Source organism: Pleurodeles waltl, chromosome 2_2, assembly GCF_031143425.1.
Source record: "Pleurodeles waltl isolate 20211129_DDA chromosome 2_2, aPleWal1.hap1.20221129, whole genome shotgun sequence".
NCBI classification, from domain to species: domain Eukaryota; kingdom Metazoa; phylum Chordata; class Amphibia; order Caudata; family Salamandridae; genus Pleurodeles; species Pleurodeles waltl.
In genome coordinates, this window is record NC_090439.1 from 850,759,913 (window position 1) to 850,778,724 (window position 18,812).

General features: G+C 47.4%; 1 protein-coding gene across 2 annotated transcripts in view; it reads right to left on the minus strand.

Annotated features, from left to right (window-relative positions):
• VIRMA (vir like m6A methyltransferase associated) overlaps positions 1 to 18,812 on the minus strand; it is a 627,318-nt gene that overhangs the window by 45,873 nt on the left and 562,633 nt on the right. The window lies entirely within an intron of this gene.

Here is an 18,812-nt window from a genome sequence, read left to right on the forward strand (position 1 = left end):
ATCAAGGTATAGGAATACATGCATCCACGATCTGCAAAGTTTAGCAGTGACCACTAACCTGACCTTCATAAAGATCTGAAGGATCAATGTGAGGCTTAAAGAAAGGACTGCAAATTAAAAGAGGTCTGACCCAACCACAAAGTGAATATACCTCCAATGGGACTATTGGGCAGGCGTGTGAAACGACCCATCCTGCAGTACTAGGAACACCATCCAACCTTGTAGTCCAAGGCTGGCAGATCTTGTGGGAGGGTCATCATCTTGAAAATTACCTTCTTGAAGAATGTGTTCAGTAATCTAAAGTCTAGGATTGGTCTAAATCCCCTTCCTTCTTGAGGACCAGGATGTACGTGAGTAACAGCCCAAGCCACAGCTCTGCTTCAGCTACATCGACACATCTTTGTAAAGGATACTGGCATGGTTCACCAACACCTGTTTGTGGACAGGTGGAATGTGAGGAAGGGTGTTCAGAAGAGGGCAGGAATATCCAAACTGAAGAATATAGAGAACATATAGCTTTTAAAAAATTGATTTCCAGAAGCACAGACAGTGTTAAATTCAGACCCAGATACTGGTTCAATGACAAACTAGAGGCGTTTGAAAGCACTGCCTGGAGATGAATAGGAAAAGGATTGATGCTACTACTTTTGCTACCCTTAAGCTTTGGCACTGCCTCAGTCCTCAGAGCCATGAAATGTTTGTGCTGGTTGCTGGACTGGCTGACATGGCTGCTGTAGAGGGAAATCAAAGCACCTAACATCTCAACTTCATATACTGCTGATGAAACTGACGGACTGTTTTTAACTGCTCTGTAGGAAGTTGCTCTGTAGGAAGTTGGCTCTGTATATACTATCTCATAGAGAGCGAGAGTGTGCAAAGAGTCCATGGGTTCCTCTTAGAGGTCTTAGAGGTTGATAGTGGCAATAATAGATAATACTAATGCTCTATTTGTGGTCGTGTGGTCGAGCAGTTAGGCTTATCAGAGGGCAGTGTTAAGCATTTGTTGTACACACACAGCCAATAAATGAGAACACACACTCAAAGACGTAACTCCAGGCCAATAGGTTTTTATATAGAAAAATATTCTTTGCTTAATTTATTTTAGAACCACAAGATTCAGACTTTAGGTAAGTACATAAATTGTAAGGTACTTCACATAGGTAAGTATGCAACTTTGAATTAAAACAGTAATGTACACGGTTTTGGCAAAAATTGCAATAAGCTATTTTAAAAGTGGACACTGCAAAAATCAATAGTTCCTGGGGGAGGTAAGTATTGGTTAGTTTCTCAGGTAAGTAAAGCACTTACTAGCTCAGTCTCCTGGGAGTAGGCAGCCCACCGTTGGTGGTTCAAGTCAACCCCAAACACCCAGCACCAGCAACACAGGGCCGGTCAGGTGCAGAGGTCAAAGTAGGGCCCAAATAACATAGGTGCCTATGGAGAACAGGGGTGCTCCGGTTCCAATCTGCTAACAGGTAAGTACCTGCGTCCTTGGGGAGCAGAACAGAGGGGTTTTGTAGAGCACTGGGGGGGGGGGGTTCCCAAACAGGCACACAAAATACACCCTCAGCGGCCCAGGGGCGGCCAGGTACATTGTGTGAACAAGGCTTCTGGTTTTGTATTGAAGTCAGTGGAAGGACCCGGGGGTCACTCTGGCGATGCAGGCAGGGCACAGTGGGGCTTCTCGGGACAGCTACCGACGAGGCTAGGCTGAGGGCCACCTGCTGGTCACTCCTGCACTGCTGGTTGGTTCCTCTCGTGCTTCTTCCATGCATCGGGTTCCTTTGTTACCTAACAGTCACGGTCAGGGGGAGCCTCTGGATCCTCTCTGCAGGCATTGCTGTGGGGGTACAGGGAAGTCGACTCAGGATGTCCCTGTCAGTGGAGTCTCCTGGAGGTCCTCTCTGCGGTGTTGGTTTCTCTGAACTAGAGCCGGGGGCGTCGGGTGCAGAGGGTGAAGACTCACGCTTCCAGTGTGAGGCTGGAGTCTTCTTTAAAGATGGTTTCTTGGTTGTAGTTTTCGACAGAGCCGCTGTCCTCTGGAGTTTCTTGGTCCTTTAGGTGCAGGTCAGTCCTCTGAGTCGTCAGAGGTCGCTGGCCCACCTAGATGCGTCGCTGTGCAGGTTCTCCGAGTTGGGAGACAGGCCGGTAGGGCTGGGGCCAAGTCAGTTGTTGTCTCCGTCGTCTCTGCGGGGCTTTCAGGTCAGCAGTCCTCCTTTCTTCAGGTTGCAGGAATCTGATTTCCTGGGTTCAGGGTTGCCCCTAAATCCTACATTTTGGGGTGTGTTTAGGTCTGGGGTCAATGGCTACTATCCTTGAGGGTGGCTACACCCTCTTTGTGCCTCCTCCCTGTGGAGAGGGGGGCACATCCCTAATCCTATTGGGGGGAATCTTCCAAAACAAGATGGAGGATTTTCCAAGGCAGGGGTTTCCTCAGGGGCTGTCCTGACTGGTGGGTGACTCCTCCTTGTTTTTCTCATTATCTCCTCCGGACTTGCCGCCAAAAGTGGGGGCTGTGTCTGGAGGGGCGGGCATCTCCACTAGCTGGAGTGCCCTGGAGCGCTGTAACACCAGGCTTGACCCTTTGAGTCTCACCGCCAGGTGTTACAGTTCCTGCAGGGGGAGGTATGAGGCACCTCCACCCAATGGAGGCTATGTTCCTGGCCACAGAATGACAAAGGCACTCACCCCATGTGGCCAGAAACCCGTCTGGATGTGGCAGGCTGGCAGAAACTGGGCAGCCTCACACTAGTATTTGGACTGGTATATAGGGGCCATCTCTAAGATGCCCTCTATGTGCATTTTTCTATAAATCCCACACTGGCATCAGTGTGCATTTATTGTGCTGAGAAGTTTGATACCAAACTTCCTAGAATTCAGTGTAGCCATTATGGAACTGTGGAGTTCGTGTTTGACAAACTCCCAGACCTTATACTCTTTATGGCTACCCTGCACTTACAATGTCTAAGATTTGGCTTAGACACTGTAGGGTCATAGTGCTCATGCAACTATGCCCTCACCTGTGGTATAGTGCACCCTTCCTTAGGGCTATAAGGCCTGCCAGAGGTGTGACTTACATATGCCACAGGCTCTGAGGGGAGTGCCATGTCAACTTATTCATTTTCTCCTCACCAGCACACAAAAACTGTGAGGCAGTGTGCATGTACTGAGTGAGGGGTCCCCAGGGTGGCATAATACATGCTGCAGCCCCTAGATACCTTCCCTGGCCACAGGCCCTTGGTACCAGGGGTACCACTTACAGGGGACTTATCTGTGTGCCAGGGCTGTGCCAATTGTGGAGACAAAGGTACACTTTAGGGAAAGAACACTGGTGCTGGAGCCCGGTTATCAGGGTCCCAGAACACTTTCAATCATAACTAGCATGAACAAAAGGCAAATAGTTAGGAGGTAACCATGCCATGTGTGGCATTTTCTTACGTGCTCTAAAAGTGTATTCGCTTTTTCTCCAAAAATTCTAGCCCCACCTAGGAGCTGCCCATCAATAATGCCTGGACATCTCTGGAAAATCCAGTGGAGAGCACCCAGGTGTGTTGTTTGATAAACACTGGTACCAAATGCACAAGCAAAAACGTTAGTAGTGTCCACTTCAAAATGTAGAATCTGCTTATCTGCATCTTGTAGTTCTTTGACCATTTGTGTAAAGGCATTACGCAGGTCTCCAAGCAGCGCAGGAAGAACCTCACAAGCTTTATCTTCCAAGTTATGATGGGTTTGCCTTAAAAGGCAGAGATCATTCAACAGTGTAGTGCCAGACTGCAATAAGAAAATTTTTACCTGGCCATAGTATCAAGCTTCTTAGACTCTCCAGCCAGAGGGGGTGCTAGGAAAGGAGGTAGAATTTAATTTGCAAATGGAGGCCTCTAGAGTGGGATGTGTGTCAGGAACGTAGGGCCACAAAGTGGTGGTCTCTGGCACCTATAATGAGATGTTACCAATGGCACAGAAAATGGATCTGATCAAGCTGCTATAATGGGATAAGTCAGAGGCATGACAACAGAGGCTCTAAAGTAGAAGGTTTCTGTCACAAGGTTTTTGCCACCTTCCAAGCCACAACCGCAAAAGAGGAACTTTCTTGCGTTGGGAGTCACAAGAGGGAATCGGGGATAGTTTGTGGAAAGATATCTAGGTCACTGGAATTCTGTAAGTTGAGGTTAAAAACCAGCATCAGTATAATGAAGAGGTAACAAATTATCTGCCTCCTCATTATTACCCCTGTAATACTGGGTGTGTGGGAAATTGCCTCCATCCCTCTGAAGCACTGCGACAGAGGGAAAGAACCTGATAGTGCTTTAAATATGTCTCATAGTGATATTGGATGAACTCTATGGCAGATGGAGCAGAGTAAAGATATAGAACAGATGGCATTAGGAATGACTGGTGAGGCCTGCAGCACAGGAATAGATGCACAGCCAGGCGCTGGAGACTGCACAAGGTTATTTCGTTCAGGCCAGGATCCACCAGAGGAAGTGGAACTGGGGACTTCACTAGGTTTGTGAGGCCGAACAGCACACAGAAGGGAGCTGGGATAAATGGAGAGACCAGGAGCATGGACTGCTTGAACGCATCAACCTGATGGGGACTCAACACTGGTCTGGGAAACTCTGGATGCTTTGGCTCCAGATGTGAATCCAGCTGGCTGGCAGCTTGGGCTGAACAGTTCTCATTAGAGCAGGAACCTAGAATGGCACAGTAGGCGAAAAATGTCCTAGAATGCAGCCCACAGCGATCACCAATGGTGGAGATTAATCTAAGCAGTCCTTCCATCACCTTGTTGATTTCTGGGACACCCTGAGTGCATGACGAGTATGTCCAGACACGGGTACCGTGCTCACTGTACCATAGGGCTCAAGGTATACCTAAAAGACAAGACTCAAGTAGGTCAAAACCAATCTTGTGTTCCCATCTGGGAGGGCCTGGCAGTTTAGGCTGGTCTGTTCTTATTCCAGGATTAAGACTGATTTGCAAAAGGCTGGTCTCTGTATGGAATGGCACAGTGAGGGGAAAATTATGGTCTGGAATGATGTCCAAGCAATCGCTGGTAGCTGCGATTAATTCAAACATTCCTTCCGTCAGAGTGTGGGGGACCCTCATGGTCCCCAGTTCTCCTATTAGGAGTTTGTTTTATAGTTGAATAAAGTCAGGAACGTCTTCTAACCCTGTTATGCTGGGCGTAATTGCATGGCACAACTGAAGGCAGCGAAAAAATGTACTACAGTCCAGCTTATTTTGCACCTGAGGTCTTCCCTGCATCACATCTCCCAGGGACGAGATTCCAATAGCATCCCATATTTGGAATCCTTCTAATGTCGATACACCAGCATGTCTACCTTCTGGAGTGGTGTCTCCCCTGTCAGGCGTCCATCCCAGCCTAATGTCTTTATAGTTTTCTTCCAAATCTACAGCACTAATCTAATCGCTTTCAGAAGTGATGGGTTAACCCGTCCACCATACAATAAATGCTGCATGGATACCCTTACAGCCTCCATTTATCAGAAGCAAATGCTGGATCTCCCTTTGTATCATACCCCCATTTATTGATAATAAGAGGAAAGCTTTACAAAAGGACCCAATGTTTGCGGTTGCTATCCCACAGTCGTACGTGGACTTGAAATGTTTGGATAAGGCTATCACAGAAAACCCCTTAAATCCAAAGAAAGCTCAGAAGGATAAAATTAGTCTCAAAGCAATAGCATGCAGATCAAAGGTTTGCAATTGATACAAAAAATGTGGTAGATCAACCACGCAAAAAATTGCATATCTACCAGGCAAAGGCAATGGTGAACAGAACTTTGTATTTGCTAATAGTTTGAATCTTCTTTTCCTGGGTCAGAGTAAAGTCTGCCCCCAAATATCAGAAGCCACCATGAACCCAGGCAGATATATTTTGTTTTCTCTTTAAAGTGTAACAACGATCAACCAATGTTTTGTACCATGGCATTCAAAGTCTGTATGTCCATCCTATTAGAGTAATGGACAAAGCAGTTCCCTTAGGAGGCATAACACAGTTAAGTAGCAGGTTTAATTTTTACCCCTAAGATTTGCACTCACTCTTGGGAAGCAGCAAACAGCCAAATTCTAGGATTTCAGATGCCAAAGCACAAGACTTAGCAACTTAGGATCTAGATAAAGCAGCTACCCCATGTGTTGCCTGAACAGGTCTGCATGCAACTGCAGTTTCTCGTCAAGGTGAATGGACATATTGAGAACTAAGGAGAACCATGGCAGTCTCTCCAGGTGGAAGCAAGTATAGGCGCCATAGATGCTTTCCACATTTCTCTAAACACATATGGAATAAGTGCAATGAGAGAAAGGCACAGAGGGCCATCTGATCCACACAGCAGTGCTCAGGGACAACAGGTGAGGGTACCTGGTTGCAAAGGATGGGCATTTTGCAATCTGGTGTGTTGCAAACAGTTGATTTTTGGCCTGGCTCAAAGCTAGAGGTAGTGACTGAGCACCCATGAGAGGATCCCCTTTTCATGCATTTGCATCTGCTGAGAAATTCTGCAGTCGTTGTCCAGCCTGGTACATGTCCCACCAGTAGTGAGACTTCATTGCATATGGCTAAATACTAAATCTGTTGTGCGACCCGTGACGGTTGGAGCAAGATCCCCTCCTGTTTTCTTATGTAATACATTACCATAATTTTGTTTCGTGTTGATGGTGAATCCTAACTAATAAAGGAGGGAACTTATTTGCAGAGTGCCAGCAGGGCATTGTGCCGGACTGTTCCCCTCAACTAGCCAATCATTCAGGTACAGCAACACAGAGATGCTGTGCCAAGAAGTGACTGTGCAACAGACACTTAGTGAACGCCCCTGGGGCTGTTGTGACCTTGAAGGGTAGAACTTTAAATTAGTAATGAAATCCGCTTACCACAATCTTTATGCACTGGCAGGGTGCTTGTTGGACGGTGATGTGGAAGTATGCATCTAGAGATCAAGGATTGCCACATACTCCCATTAAAGGAGGAGAGGAATAATAACCTCTAGAGTTGCTATTTTGAACTGCCTGGATGTGATGGAGTGGGTGAGCCTTCTGAGGTTGAGGATGGGCTGCAGAGTTTTGCCTATCTCTGGAATTATGAGTACAGTGAGTACACTCCCATCGCTTTTTGATGTGTTGGTACTATATCGATGGCCCCCTTTCGAAGGGATGCCTGTACTTCCTCTAACAAGGGCTTGTGATGGTCTGCAGTCATGCATTATGGGCCTGGTGGTATACTGGGTAGGGTGGAGGGGATCTCAAGCAATATCCTTGAGCAAGAATGGAAAGCACAAACTAGTCTGAGGTTATACTCTGCCAGTCAGGCAAACATATCCTCAGTCATGTGTTAGATGGTCAAAGGGCTATTGTTTAATGGCAAAGGTGCTTTTACCCTGGGCATCTCTGACCTTACCGTGTCAGTTTTCACAGAAACTGAAAGGACTTCTGCTGTGCTTGATAATGTGTTTGAAAGGGGGGATCTATAGGGCTTCATCAAATGCTGTTCTGCATCCCACACAGACTTCCTGTTGTTAAAGCTTAGGTTCGGGCTGCTGGTGCTATAACACACCTATAGATTTCTCTGTGTCACTATCCTCCTTTATTTTTTCCATGTATGTCATCCACCTGAGGGTCAAAGAGATGCTCACCTTCAAAGAGGTGCGATGCACCTAAGGGTGAAAGCCAAATACACTCAACTATGAATAGTGGTCGCCAGGACACTGGTGGGGACTTGTATCCGCTGCATGAACAATGTATGCGTTAGAAACAATCTTGCCCACCTCAACAATTTTCCTAGCCCTTTTCTGGTAGGTGTCAGGAAGTGTTTCAGCAACTCCCTCATTTCATCACATTGATCCCTGCTCTACCTGGCTAGCTACATCAAGACATTGGCAATACCTCATTGTGTGCCAGTTACTAAAGAAACTAATTTCACTATTGTATCTATGTTTTCACTCTCCTTGTCTGGAGGATGAATGTCACCTGTGCCCTGGATAAGAGCTTCACTGAGTACAGTATGCACTAAGAGTGAGTCTGGTGGAACAAATAGAGAGAGCCCCGTGATGATGTTTTTGGGGAGTGTTAACAGCCTGCCCTTGTGGTGCATACCTGCTCTTGCTATGACAGAGTGCTATGCAGGTGTCATCTGACAGCCAAGTATGACAGGATATGGTTCGACCGATGTGTCATCCTGAGGATCCATCCCGTAACCATGCCAAGTTCCCTTCTGTTCATCAGTGGTCTCTGGTTACTGAAAAGGTGGTAATGGATCAAATGAAGGGTGCTGATCAAAATCTAAATGTGAACCATGTGGGAGTGGAGGCAAGACGTGTATCGGCTTCTTTTTTGGGAAGAAGTTAAGCCATCAGTTTTTATGTGGAACATGGGTGGGTAGTTTAAGGAATATGACCACTCTTGGGATCTATATATATGGAGCATTGTCTACTTTCAGGAAGTTCACCCTCTTTCCAAGGGTGGAGGTGCGGGAGGGGGGAATGGGAAATTAGGGTTTATATCATATTTCAGCACCAAAGGTAGATCAGCAACCTCTTGGACTTGAGCCCCTGGGTCTCAGCCTCAAGGATGTTCTGTCATCAAAAACAGTTTTGGTGCCGAATAGTCTTGAAATTTAGTTGGTGGTGCAGACTGGTGTGCATTTTTTAACGGCACTTGTTTGGTCATGGTATGTCGTGCTTGTGGCCATTCCTGTGTGTGGAGCAACGGCTTGAGTAAATGCTGAACCTCGGAAGGACGATCCTCAGTGGACAGCGGAACAGTGTTTATTCTAGGCCATAAGGAGTGTGTCTGGCTCTGGATCCTAATACTAGGTAAGGATTTTGTGGAGGGCTGTAGAGATTCTTTTCCTCACATCTTTGGTGACCATGGCAGACAGCTAGTCTGTAAAGTTTTTGGTGCAGAATCATGAGGTAATGTGCCTACCTACAACTGCAACAGTGACATATGGTTTTGTTTGACTGAAAGGCATTATAAGCCGAAAATGCACTTTTGTCATGCTACCTCAGCAAAGGTTACAGACCTGAAGCTGGATGAGTCCAGTAATTGAAAGGTATATACTTAATACGTTCCCAAACAAATAATTATCGTACATTCGGGCCCATCTGATGATGTAGTCCCAAATCCACCATTAAAAGGATCACCTGGTGGTTTTCCAGCAATGATGCCTCCATCCTTCAGTGTTAAAAGGTAGAGTTCAGTATTCAGTGGAATAAAGTACTCGAGAACACATTAAAACCCGATGGAGGAAACAACAATCTGTAATGTAACGGGTCTCTGGGCGAACTATCTCTGAAATCGAAACTCATCTAAGAAAACAAACTTGTGTTCCAAGTTCAACACTAGATGGCAGAAGTGTGCAAAGCATTTGTATCTACAGCCATATGAGCTTCAAACAGATTATTATAGAAAGTAACTATCTTCTGATGAATCTTTGTCCCTGCAAATTCCTCACCGTATGTCTGATTCCTCAGGCAGTACTCCTCCGGGGAATGGGACTGAGCGGCGAAAAATTAGCCGAGTAAGTTATGCAACACAGCTAGGGATAACATCAGTCACTGCAAACCTGAACTGTCTGACAGGACTGTTTGGAAAATTTATGCAAATAAGACCAAATGGCTGCTAGACAAATATCAGCCACTGGTATGCCGTGCAAGAACAGCAGCTGCTGCCCTTTTGGTATATAACACTACAGCTATTCTTCAACAGAAGCAACCATGGGTATATTGGAATGTACAATATCAATGGCTGATCTGTAGAATGACCCACTCACAAAAAACTGAATTAGCAATAAATTAAAAAATAAGTAGAATATGTAAAGAAAGATATACATATGTACTATAACAATTCATACAAACAGATAAAGTCACATCTCATAGCAAACTGGTGCTCATTAGTGTAATGCGAAAAAATAATATGCAACAGCAAGACATGCAGCAGCAGGAGGTAATGCAATTCAATAAAGCGAACAGCCCTCAAATGTTTTTTCAAGTAGGACCTTTCAAAGCTCTTTTTCCACTCCTAATATCTCGAAGCATTTACACTTTGTTCCTAAAAAGTCTGAATGAATGGATTCATACAGGGCATCTGCCAACAGAAGGTCCACTGAAGTGTCTCTAGTAGGCCCGTGAAGAGTGTGCATGAATGCCAGCTGAGAGTCTTCCTCCGGTAGGTACTAGCAGATCTTAAGACAAACGGTAATTCCGTGCGAAATGGTATGCTTTGTCTGAGCACCAGCAAAACCTACAAAGAGCTGATCATTCATGCAGTCTTGTCTTGAACAGTCTATTAACACGGAGACAGCACACCAAGGGTACTGCTGGTCTAATTCTCTTTCTTGGAAGGATGAGAACAGGTAAGTGTTACAGACAAACGGTTGTGAAACGCAGACAAAACTTTCAGTAGAAAGGATGGACAAGAACAAAAAACTTGCATGAGAAGAAAAGCGGTAAATGATGGCCTGGCCAACAGGGTCAGTAACTTGCCAATCAGGCAGGCTGAAGTGATTATCACCAGAAATACAGTCTTAAGGGGAAGTAGGAGAACAGAACAACTGAGGACTTACCAGAAGAAGTCAATGCTAATTTTAAGCTTTACTGTGGAACAATTAAGGGCGTCAAAGGAAACCAACACAGCAGACCTTTTAAGAATCGAGTCACTGAAGTCGACCTTACTAAGGAAGTTTGGTCAGGAAGGTACACAAAGGCAGTTAAATACCTTTTCACTGTAGAGACGGCCAACCAGGCCGAGCAAAAGAAAATGCATCATGAAACAAATCTGATCAGAGGCCCGCATAAACCAACTTGGACGCAGGCTTTTGGCAGCTATGATGACTTTTGCTACCTGTGGTGTGTACGTACATGAGGATTTGGGCATTCAGCTGCAAATGTAGATGTGATCTCTGGGGAAAGGGGGGGGGGGGGGGAGGACACTGGGTTCCAAAATATCAGTGCACCAAATCCTCCTTGCCCAATCGTGGGGGGATGAGAAACAGTTGAGTTTAATTCTCTTGCTCCTTTCACAGCGCCTTTGAAAGGAGAGAGAAAAGTGGGAAAGCACAGAAAAGGCCATATGATCACTTGAATCTAAAGGCTTTCCCTAAGGAACCATGTGGTTGTAAATGAAGCATTTCCTGTTCCGAGTCATGGCAAAAAGGTCAAGGCAAGGGCGTCCCATCAAGAAGAAGATAGTTCATCACTCCTGGGTGGAGCTTCAATTTGTGACCCTCTAGCGACAGGGAGCTCAAGCCAATTTCTTTCACATTCAGCATGTCGACGAAGTGCACCGCCACTGGGAAAATACTCAATTTCAGAGTTCACTGGTCCAGCACAGGGTCCATCCAAGAAGAGAGAATTTCCTGATGGCCCATGAACAAGTTACTTACCTTTGGTAATGCCTGATCTGGTAGAGACTATACCTAGCCACAGATTCCATAACTTAGAACTTCCCCAAGTGTCAGACTGGATCCAGGAGATTTTTTGTGAGCAGTACTCCTGCGCACCGGTAGGTGGCATCCTTCGGCTGTGCATGTGTCGTCAGCGCCAGAAATGTCTGTGGCACCTATATAGTCACCACCAAGGTGCGGCAACGTCAGTTTCTTTTCACGACTTTCTGTGAATACCGACCACCAGTGTGGAAACCAGGGCCCTGAAAGAGAAACGGTCCCATCCCTAGAAATCTATTTGCAGAGTGGGTGGGTCGGTAACGAACCTGCAGCTAGATATAGTCTCTACCAGATAAGGTGTTACCAAAGGTAGATAATTTGTTTATCTGATAGAGACTTCTAACTACAATTTCAAATGAGGAAGTCCTGCAGGACCTAAAGGGCAAAGTTCCCATCCCTACAGATCTGTCTGTCCAAGCAGCAGTGCTTTGTGAACGAGTGCAAAAAGGCCCACGTTGCTGCCTGGCAGATATCCAGGACCGCAACTCCAAATACTAGCGCAGTGGTCGCAGCTTTAGCTCTGGTAGAATGAGCTCGCAAGCCTGGAGGGTGTTGCTTTTGGTCAATGCATAGTGGATTTTAATGCAGAAGACAAACTATACGGAGATGGTCCGCTTCTGCACTGCCCATCCTTTCTTCACTCCAACATACCCCACGAAGAGTTGGTCATCCACCCCAAACTCTTCTGTTTGGTCAAGGTAGAATGACAATGCTCTTTTTGGGTTAGACTGTGGAGTCGCTCCTCCTCTTTAGAGGGATGTGGAGGATCATAAAAAATAGGCAAAATGATGGATTAGCCTACATAAAATGGAGTGGCCACTTTTGGAAGAAAGGTGGCTTTTCTGCAAAGCACTAGTTTGTCAGAATAGGTTGTGAGGTAATGCGACTTGTATGACCATGCCTGAAGCTCTATGACTCTTCGGGCAGATGTAATGGCAGAAGGGACCCTGAGGGGACAATTATGGAGAGGCTTGAAGAGAGCACACATCACAAATGTCAAAATAAAATTAAGGTCCCACTGAGGCATAATAAATGGTGAACGAGGAAGGAGATAAACAAGACCTTTCAGAACCTATTTACAACAGGGAATTTGAAGAGGGTTGCCTGGTCAGACAACAGCATAAAAGCGGAAATAGCAGAAAGGCAGTTCTTGAGAGTGGCCAGAGCAGAGCCCTGCTGAGCAAGAGAAAGTATGAAAAGGAGCACATGAGAAAGGGGACAGAAAGGGGATCAACTCATTTTTCTGCACACCATGCCACATTTGTTTCCCCAACAGTAGGCATATACCATCTTGGTGGTGGGATGCCTGGCTGCAAAGATGTTATCACAGACTTCGGAAGTTATGCTGCTGCTATGACAGAAGATCCTCCAGAATGGGTAGTCTGATCGGAGGATCAATGGCCATGCTCAATAACTTGGGATATCAGACTCTACGTGCCCAGTCAGGAGCTGCAAGGATTCTTAATCTTCTTTAGAACTCTGGGTAGGAGAAGTAAGGACTGAAAGGTGTACAGGAGGCTTCCGCTCCACTCAAGACCAATATTCTCGGGGCGAGAATGACCTTGGAAATTCCAGCGTGGAAACTGCTGACACTGCATGTTATCTGCAGAGGCGAACAGATCTAATCAAGGCTCTTCCCACTGCTGAAAGAGACCTTGCACTACCTCCGGCTGGAAATGCCATTTGTGATCCACCAGGCATCTTGAGATGAGTTCATCTGCATTCAGAGAATCCGCCATATGTTGAACCACCAGAGATATGCCCTGACATCCCAGCCATGCCCAGAGACGCAGGGCCTCTTGACAAAGGGTCCACAACTCCACCCTGCCCTGTTTGTTGCAGTACCACACGGCGGTGGTGTTGTCCGCGAACACCTGCACTACCCTTCCCTTGATGGAGGGTAGAAAGGATTTCCTTGGCAATTGGATTACAGGGAGCTCCAAAAGGTTGATGTGGAGTCTAGATTCCACTGGAGACCGGAGTCTTCTTATCTCCACATCTACTGCCCTGGCCGCCCCATCCCAGAAGTGACGCATCTGTCACTACTGTGAGATCCGGTTGGGGAAGGGAGAGGGGTCTGCCTCTGACCCAATCACAGTTTGTTCACTGCCACTGAAGATCATTCTCAGTTCCCTCAGCGATATGGACCACATTGGAGAGATTTTCCTGATGCTGTGCCCATTTGAACTTCTGGTCCCACTGCAGAGCCTGTATATGTCAACGCGCCTCTGTTACCAGCACAATGCAGGAGGCCATGAATTCCAACAGCCTGAAGGTCTGTTTCGGACGAAATCCAGGACAGAGGCTGAAACATCGGTCCCATAGCCTGAATATCTTGTACTTGCCGGTTGGGAGGACAGGCCAAAAACTGCACGGTGTCCGGAACAGCTTCAATGAAAGGGAGCACCTGAAAGGGAGTCAGGTGAGACTTCAGCACACTGATAGTGAACCCCAACGAATGCAGGAGGCCCATTGTAGTCTGGAGTTGGTAGACAACAACCTGTGGTGAGCCCGCCTTCAACAGCCAGTGGTCAAGATAGGGGAAGACTGTTACCCCTAAGCCTCTGTAGATGAGCTGCAACCACCGCCATCACCTTTGTGAACACTCAAGGGGCGCTGGTAAGGCCAAAAGGGAGCAAAGCAAACTGAAAATGCTAGTGGCTCACCGTGAATCGCAGATAACGCCAGTGAGCATCAGGATGGAGATGTGGAAATAAGCATCCTGCACGTCTAATGCTACCATCCAATCTCCTGAATCCAGACCAGACAGGACCTGCGATAACGTGAGCTATTCTGACTTCTTCTTGAGAAATTAGTTGGGGAGCCGTAAGTCTAAAATAGGGCAGAGACCTTCATCCTTTTTTGGCACCAGAAAGTAGCGGGAATAGCAACCACAACCCACTTCTGGCATCAGCACCCTCTTTATGGCTCCCTTGGTCAAGAGGGCTGTGACTTCGTGGCAGAGAAAATAAAGATGATCCTTTGTCAGCCTGTCATAAGATGGTGGCATGGGGGGGAAGGGTGGTCACAACAAAAGGGATGGAGTAGCCCCTTCGGATGATCTGCAAAACCCACCTGTCGGATGTTAAGGCCTGCCAGTGGGGCAGGTGATGGCGAACCCTGCCACCAACTGGATGGTCATGATGGTATGTGGGCAGATTAGGAGGGTTTGGTGGCTGCAGCTGCTGAGGAGGTGGTGGATTGACCTAACCACTGGCTGCCCGACCCATGAGGTCTGTGGGTACCGCGTCCTCGACCACGCAGAGGCTGTGCAGCATGGTGGCTGGGATGGAAATAGTGTCGCTGGAAGCCCCTTCCGTAGCCACAAAAGGAGCAAAGGGCATTTTGTGGGTGATGTGGGGCCATAGAAAGGCCCAAAGCCACAGGCCCACTGTCTATAAAGCGCTCCAGTGCCGAAAACGCCTTGTCACTGAAGAGACCAGAACCATCAAGGAGCATGTCCATCAGGGATGATTGGATATCACCTGAAAAGCCAGTCGTCCTCAACCACGTGTGGTGCTTCAAGGCCTCTGTCACCAAAACTGCTCTGCCCAGTGATTCAGTCATTTCAAGTCCACAACAGATACTGAACTTCGCTGCATCTTTCCCCTCTGCAGGACCATTGGCAGCACCTACACAACAGTGTTCTAGAGAATGTGGTAATGTGGCCAAAAAGGCATGTGATGTTCATGGACCTTAATGACAGGCTGGCGAAAGACAACACCTTCTTCCCCAAAATGTCCAACTGTTTGGACTTCCTGACCTGGGGTTTGGTAGGGAATGCGTCAGGATTTACATTGGACCACCAAGCTCTCTGTTGGGTGAAAAAGTTTGGGCCTCCTGGTGTGGGGCACTGCTGACGGGCAATAGTCCTATTAACAGGAGCCCCTGTGCTGGGTTTGGACCATGTCCCCAGAAGGACATGAGTGAGGGCTTCGTTAAACGTTGACTAGTGGTTCTGAGGGGGAGACTCCTGGTTGCAGCACCTTCGTCAAGATGTTAGTCTTGACTACCACCAAAGGCAATTGAGGGTCAAAGACCTGAGCTGTCGTTCGTACCACAATTGCAAATGAGACTCACTCCCCGGTAGCCATGGTAGGAGAAAACATACCAGTATCGGCAGAAATATCTAGGCCACTGGCTTCACTCAGTTATTCGTCCCGGGTTCATATTAGGGTCTTCATAGGGCTAGTATTTTTCAGTGCCCAGGAACCCCTCCCATTCTTCCCCGAGTCCAAGCCCACAGGAATAGGGCTCAGGCTCAGACCTGGAAAGGGTGGCTCCAGATGGCACGGAACAGTATTGAGCAATGCACCTCCAGCTCTGTATCGGAACTGGGGATCAAAATGGGGGCAGCCGTGCCACCATGAGTGTCAGCATCGGGACTGGTGCCGAGGAAGATCGAGATGGTACGACTGGCACCGGTCCAGATCCTCGGGCCTAACTAAAGTCGGGCTGGAGCTGCCAGTGCATAACTGGAAGGAGCCCCTGGTAACTCCTCTGGGCCCAAAGGGATGCCAGAGGAGTCACACTGCTAAATATGAGATGCACAGCCTCGTAGAATTCTTTCCGCTGGGTGGGGGTTGCTCTGGCGCCCGGAAATTCAGGGAGACACGGAATTGGCCCAGGTTCTACAGCAGAGCCAGACGTCAAATTCTGATGTTCAAGCACCTTGTTGGTAGATGGATGCATAGAAGTCGACTTTTTCTTCTTCTTCCTCTTCTTGTGGCGTGACTTACCAGAGTGGGCAGATGACTTAGAGTGCAACAAGTATCTATGAGTTTAAATCACCTCCTTGGATCTTACTCTCGACCTGGATCTCTAACATCGGGGGCGGCGCACACCGAGCCGCCAGGAGCTTGAGGGGTCTCTCCCTCAAGGTCTTCAGGTACATGGCATGGCAGTCAGAGCACAACTTGGGGTCGTGGTCGCGCTCAAGGCACAAAAGGCAAACAAGGACCAGGTCCATCACTGACACTGGTTGGGGACAGGCGCCGCAGGGCTTGAAGATGGCCTTCTTCAATCACATCCCTGCCACACCAAAAGGAAACCTCAAAACAGAAGTCGACAAAACACTGAAAATGTTCAGCCAAAAAGTGACTGAAAGTGTAACTCTTCACCGGATCTGTGCTGGCTGGTGCGGAATGAAAAGAACCAACGCCAGCGTACCATGGACAACACTAAAAATGCATATGGAGCCAAAGGAGACCACCTACCGGTGCATAGGGGTACTCCACCCAAAAAATGTTCTGGATCCAGTATGACACTTGGGAAAATTCTAAGGTAAGGAATCTGCAGCTAGAAGTCTCTATCAGATGTAATGGATAGAGCTGGTTGCGGTCTGAAAGATGATGCACAACAAACCCAGAGATGAAGGTAAGGATAGAGGACTAGGTGGGGGTCCCTCAATGTTACCACATGCGTGTGTAAGCACTGTTCTGACAGAGACTCTGGGGGTCATTCCGAGTTTGGCAGGCGGCGGTTGCCGCCCGCCAAACTTCCGCCGCCGAAAGACCGCGGGAGCCATTTTGACTTTCCCGCTGGGCCGGCGGGCGACCGCCAAAAGAGCGCCCGCCGGCCCAGCGGGAAAGGCCCTGCAACATTGAAGCCGGCTCCGAATGGAGCCGGCGGTGTTGCAGGGGTGCGACGGGTGCAGTTGCACCCGTCGCGATTTTCACTGTCTGCAAAGCAGACAGTGAAAATCCTGCTGGGGCCCCCAGGGGCCCCACGACACCCATTCCCGCCATCCTGTTTCTGGCGGTGAAAACCGCCAGAAACAGGCTGGCGGGAAGGGGGTCGGAATCCCCATGGCAGCGCTGCAAGCAGCGCCGCCATGGAGGATTCTCCCAGCCGGGGGAAATCCAGCGGGAAACCGCCGGACCCGGCTGGGCGACCGCGGCTTTACAGCCGCGGTCGGAATAGCAAAGGAAGCACCGCCAGCCTGTTGGCGGTGCTTCCGTGGTCGTCGACCGCCAGGGTCAGAATGACCCCCTAAATGCCTTGTTCTATTGTGTCCTCCAGATGGGTGGGTGCCAACCCAATGAGGAGGCACTTATAACAATGCTGGGCTGCCAAAGCAGGGCAGAAAGAGCGACCTGTTATGAGGCTGGAAGGAACGTCTGGGAGGGCTGACAGACGCCCTTGATTTTAGAGTCACTGTCTTCAGAGGAACTACTGCGGGGATCTCATATAGAGAGTGGCATCAACAAGATGAATGAGGCCAATAAAGGTCAACAGTTGAAAAACTGGGCTGAATTTGGCACCTGAAACATCAATATCATCGACTGAATTTCTGAAATCCACTGACATTTAAAATCTGAGCAAAGGTGAGACTTTTGTAGGTTGATGGTTAAGTGGTGAAGAAGAGGCACGGTAAACCACAGCCAGGCCTTGAATGCTGACACTGCAGCATCTGTGGCCAACACTGGGGCCTCCATCTTCATCCACCAGTCATCAAAGTTTGAAATTATGAAGACTCCTGACCTCCTTTAAGCTTACACTGGTACACTATGGTGACAACACCCAGTCCATCTTAAAACTGGCAGAACCTCTGAACTCAAGACCTGCAGATTTAGTGAATTCCTCTTAGCAGCAGTAGATACCAAATTACCATATTTACTGTATCTGTTCTAAAACTAAAGTATTCATTTGTGGATAGGGGCAAAATTATGACCTTAGCCTCTGGACGTAGAGCTGCCAGGTAAAAAAACATACCTTGGTGGGAAACATGGAATTTAACTCAAAACCTAAGTCAAGAAAGCCACCAAACATTAATTCAATGGAGTGGGAGCATAACAACGTTAGCTTTTGTCACTTATTCTTTTCACACAGGTTACATGCATCATTAGCCCTAGAGTTGTCATATCTTTATTACACTACGGGACTCTGCACATATTCTCTAGACACTTAATAAGAGACACGCTCGGAATGCTACATCCTGACAAGTGCTAAACTTCATCCCTTTACTTAAGACTATAACACTGGTTACAAAGCACGTTAAAAAACTCTTTCCCTCTCCATTGTTCAACAGGTGTTTCTTGAGGCAGGACCAGTCTTCTTACAATGCATACTAAAATTGTACAAAGGGGAAATCCCAAATCCAGAAAGACTCAACTGCAGATAATTCTCTTTTTCCAAAGAACCCACAAGGTGGATGAAGAAATTCTAAAAATATTTGTTCATGCATCATGCTCAAAAGACATGCTCTGCTTTAAGTGTACAAAATACAGTATGTTTCACAGAGATTTCAAGAATGTCCTAAGCAAGTGAAAGACTAAGGGCAAAAACAGACTGTTTGTTAAAAACTGAATCAACAGGATGGAACGTGCTAGCACATTACCAGTGAGAA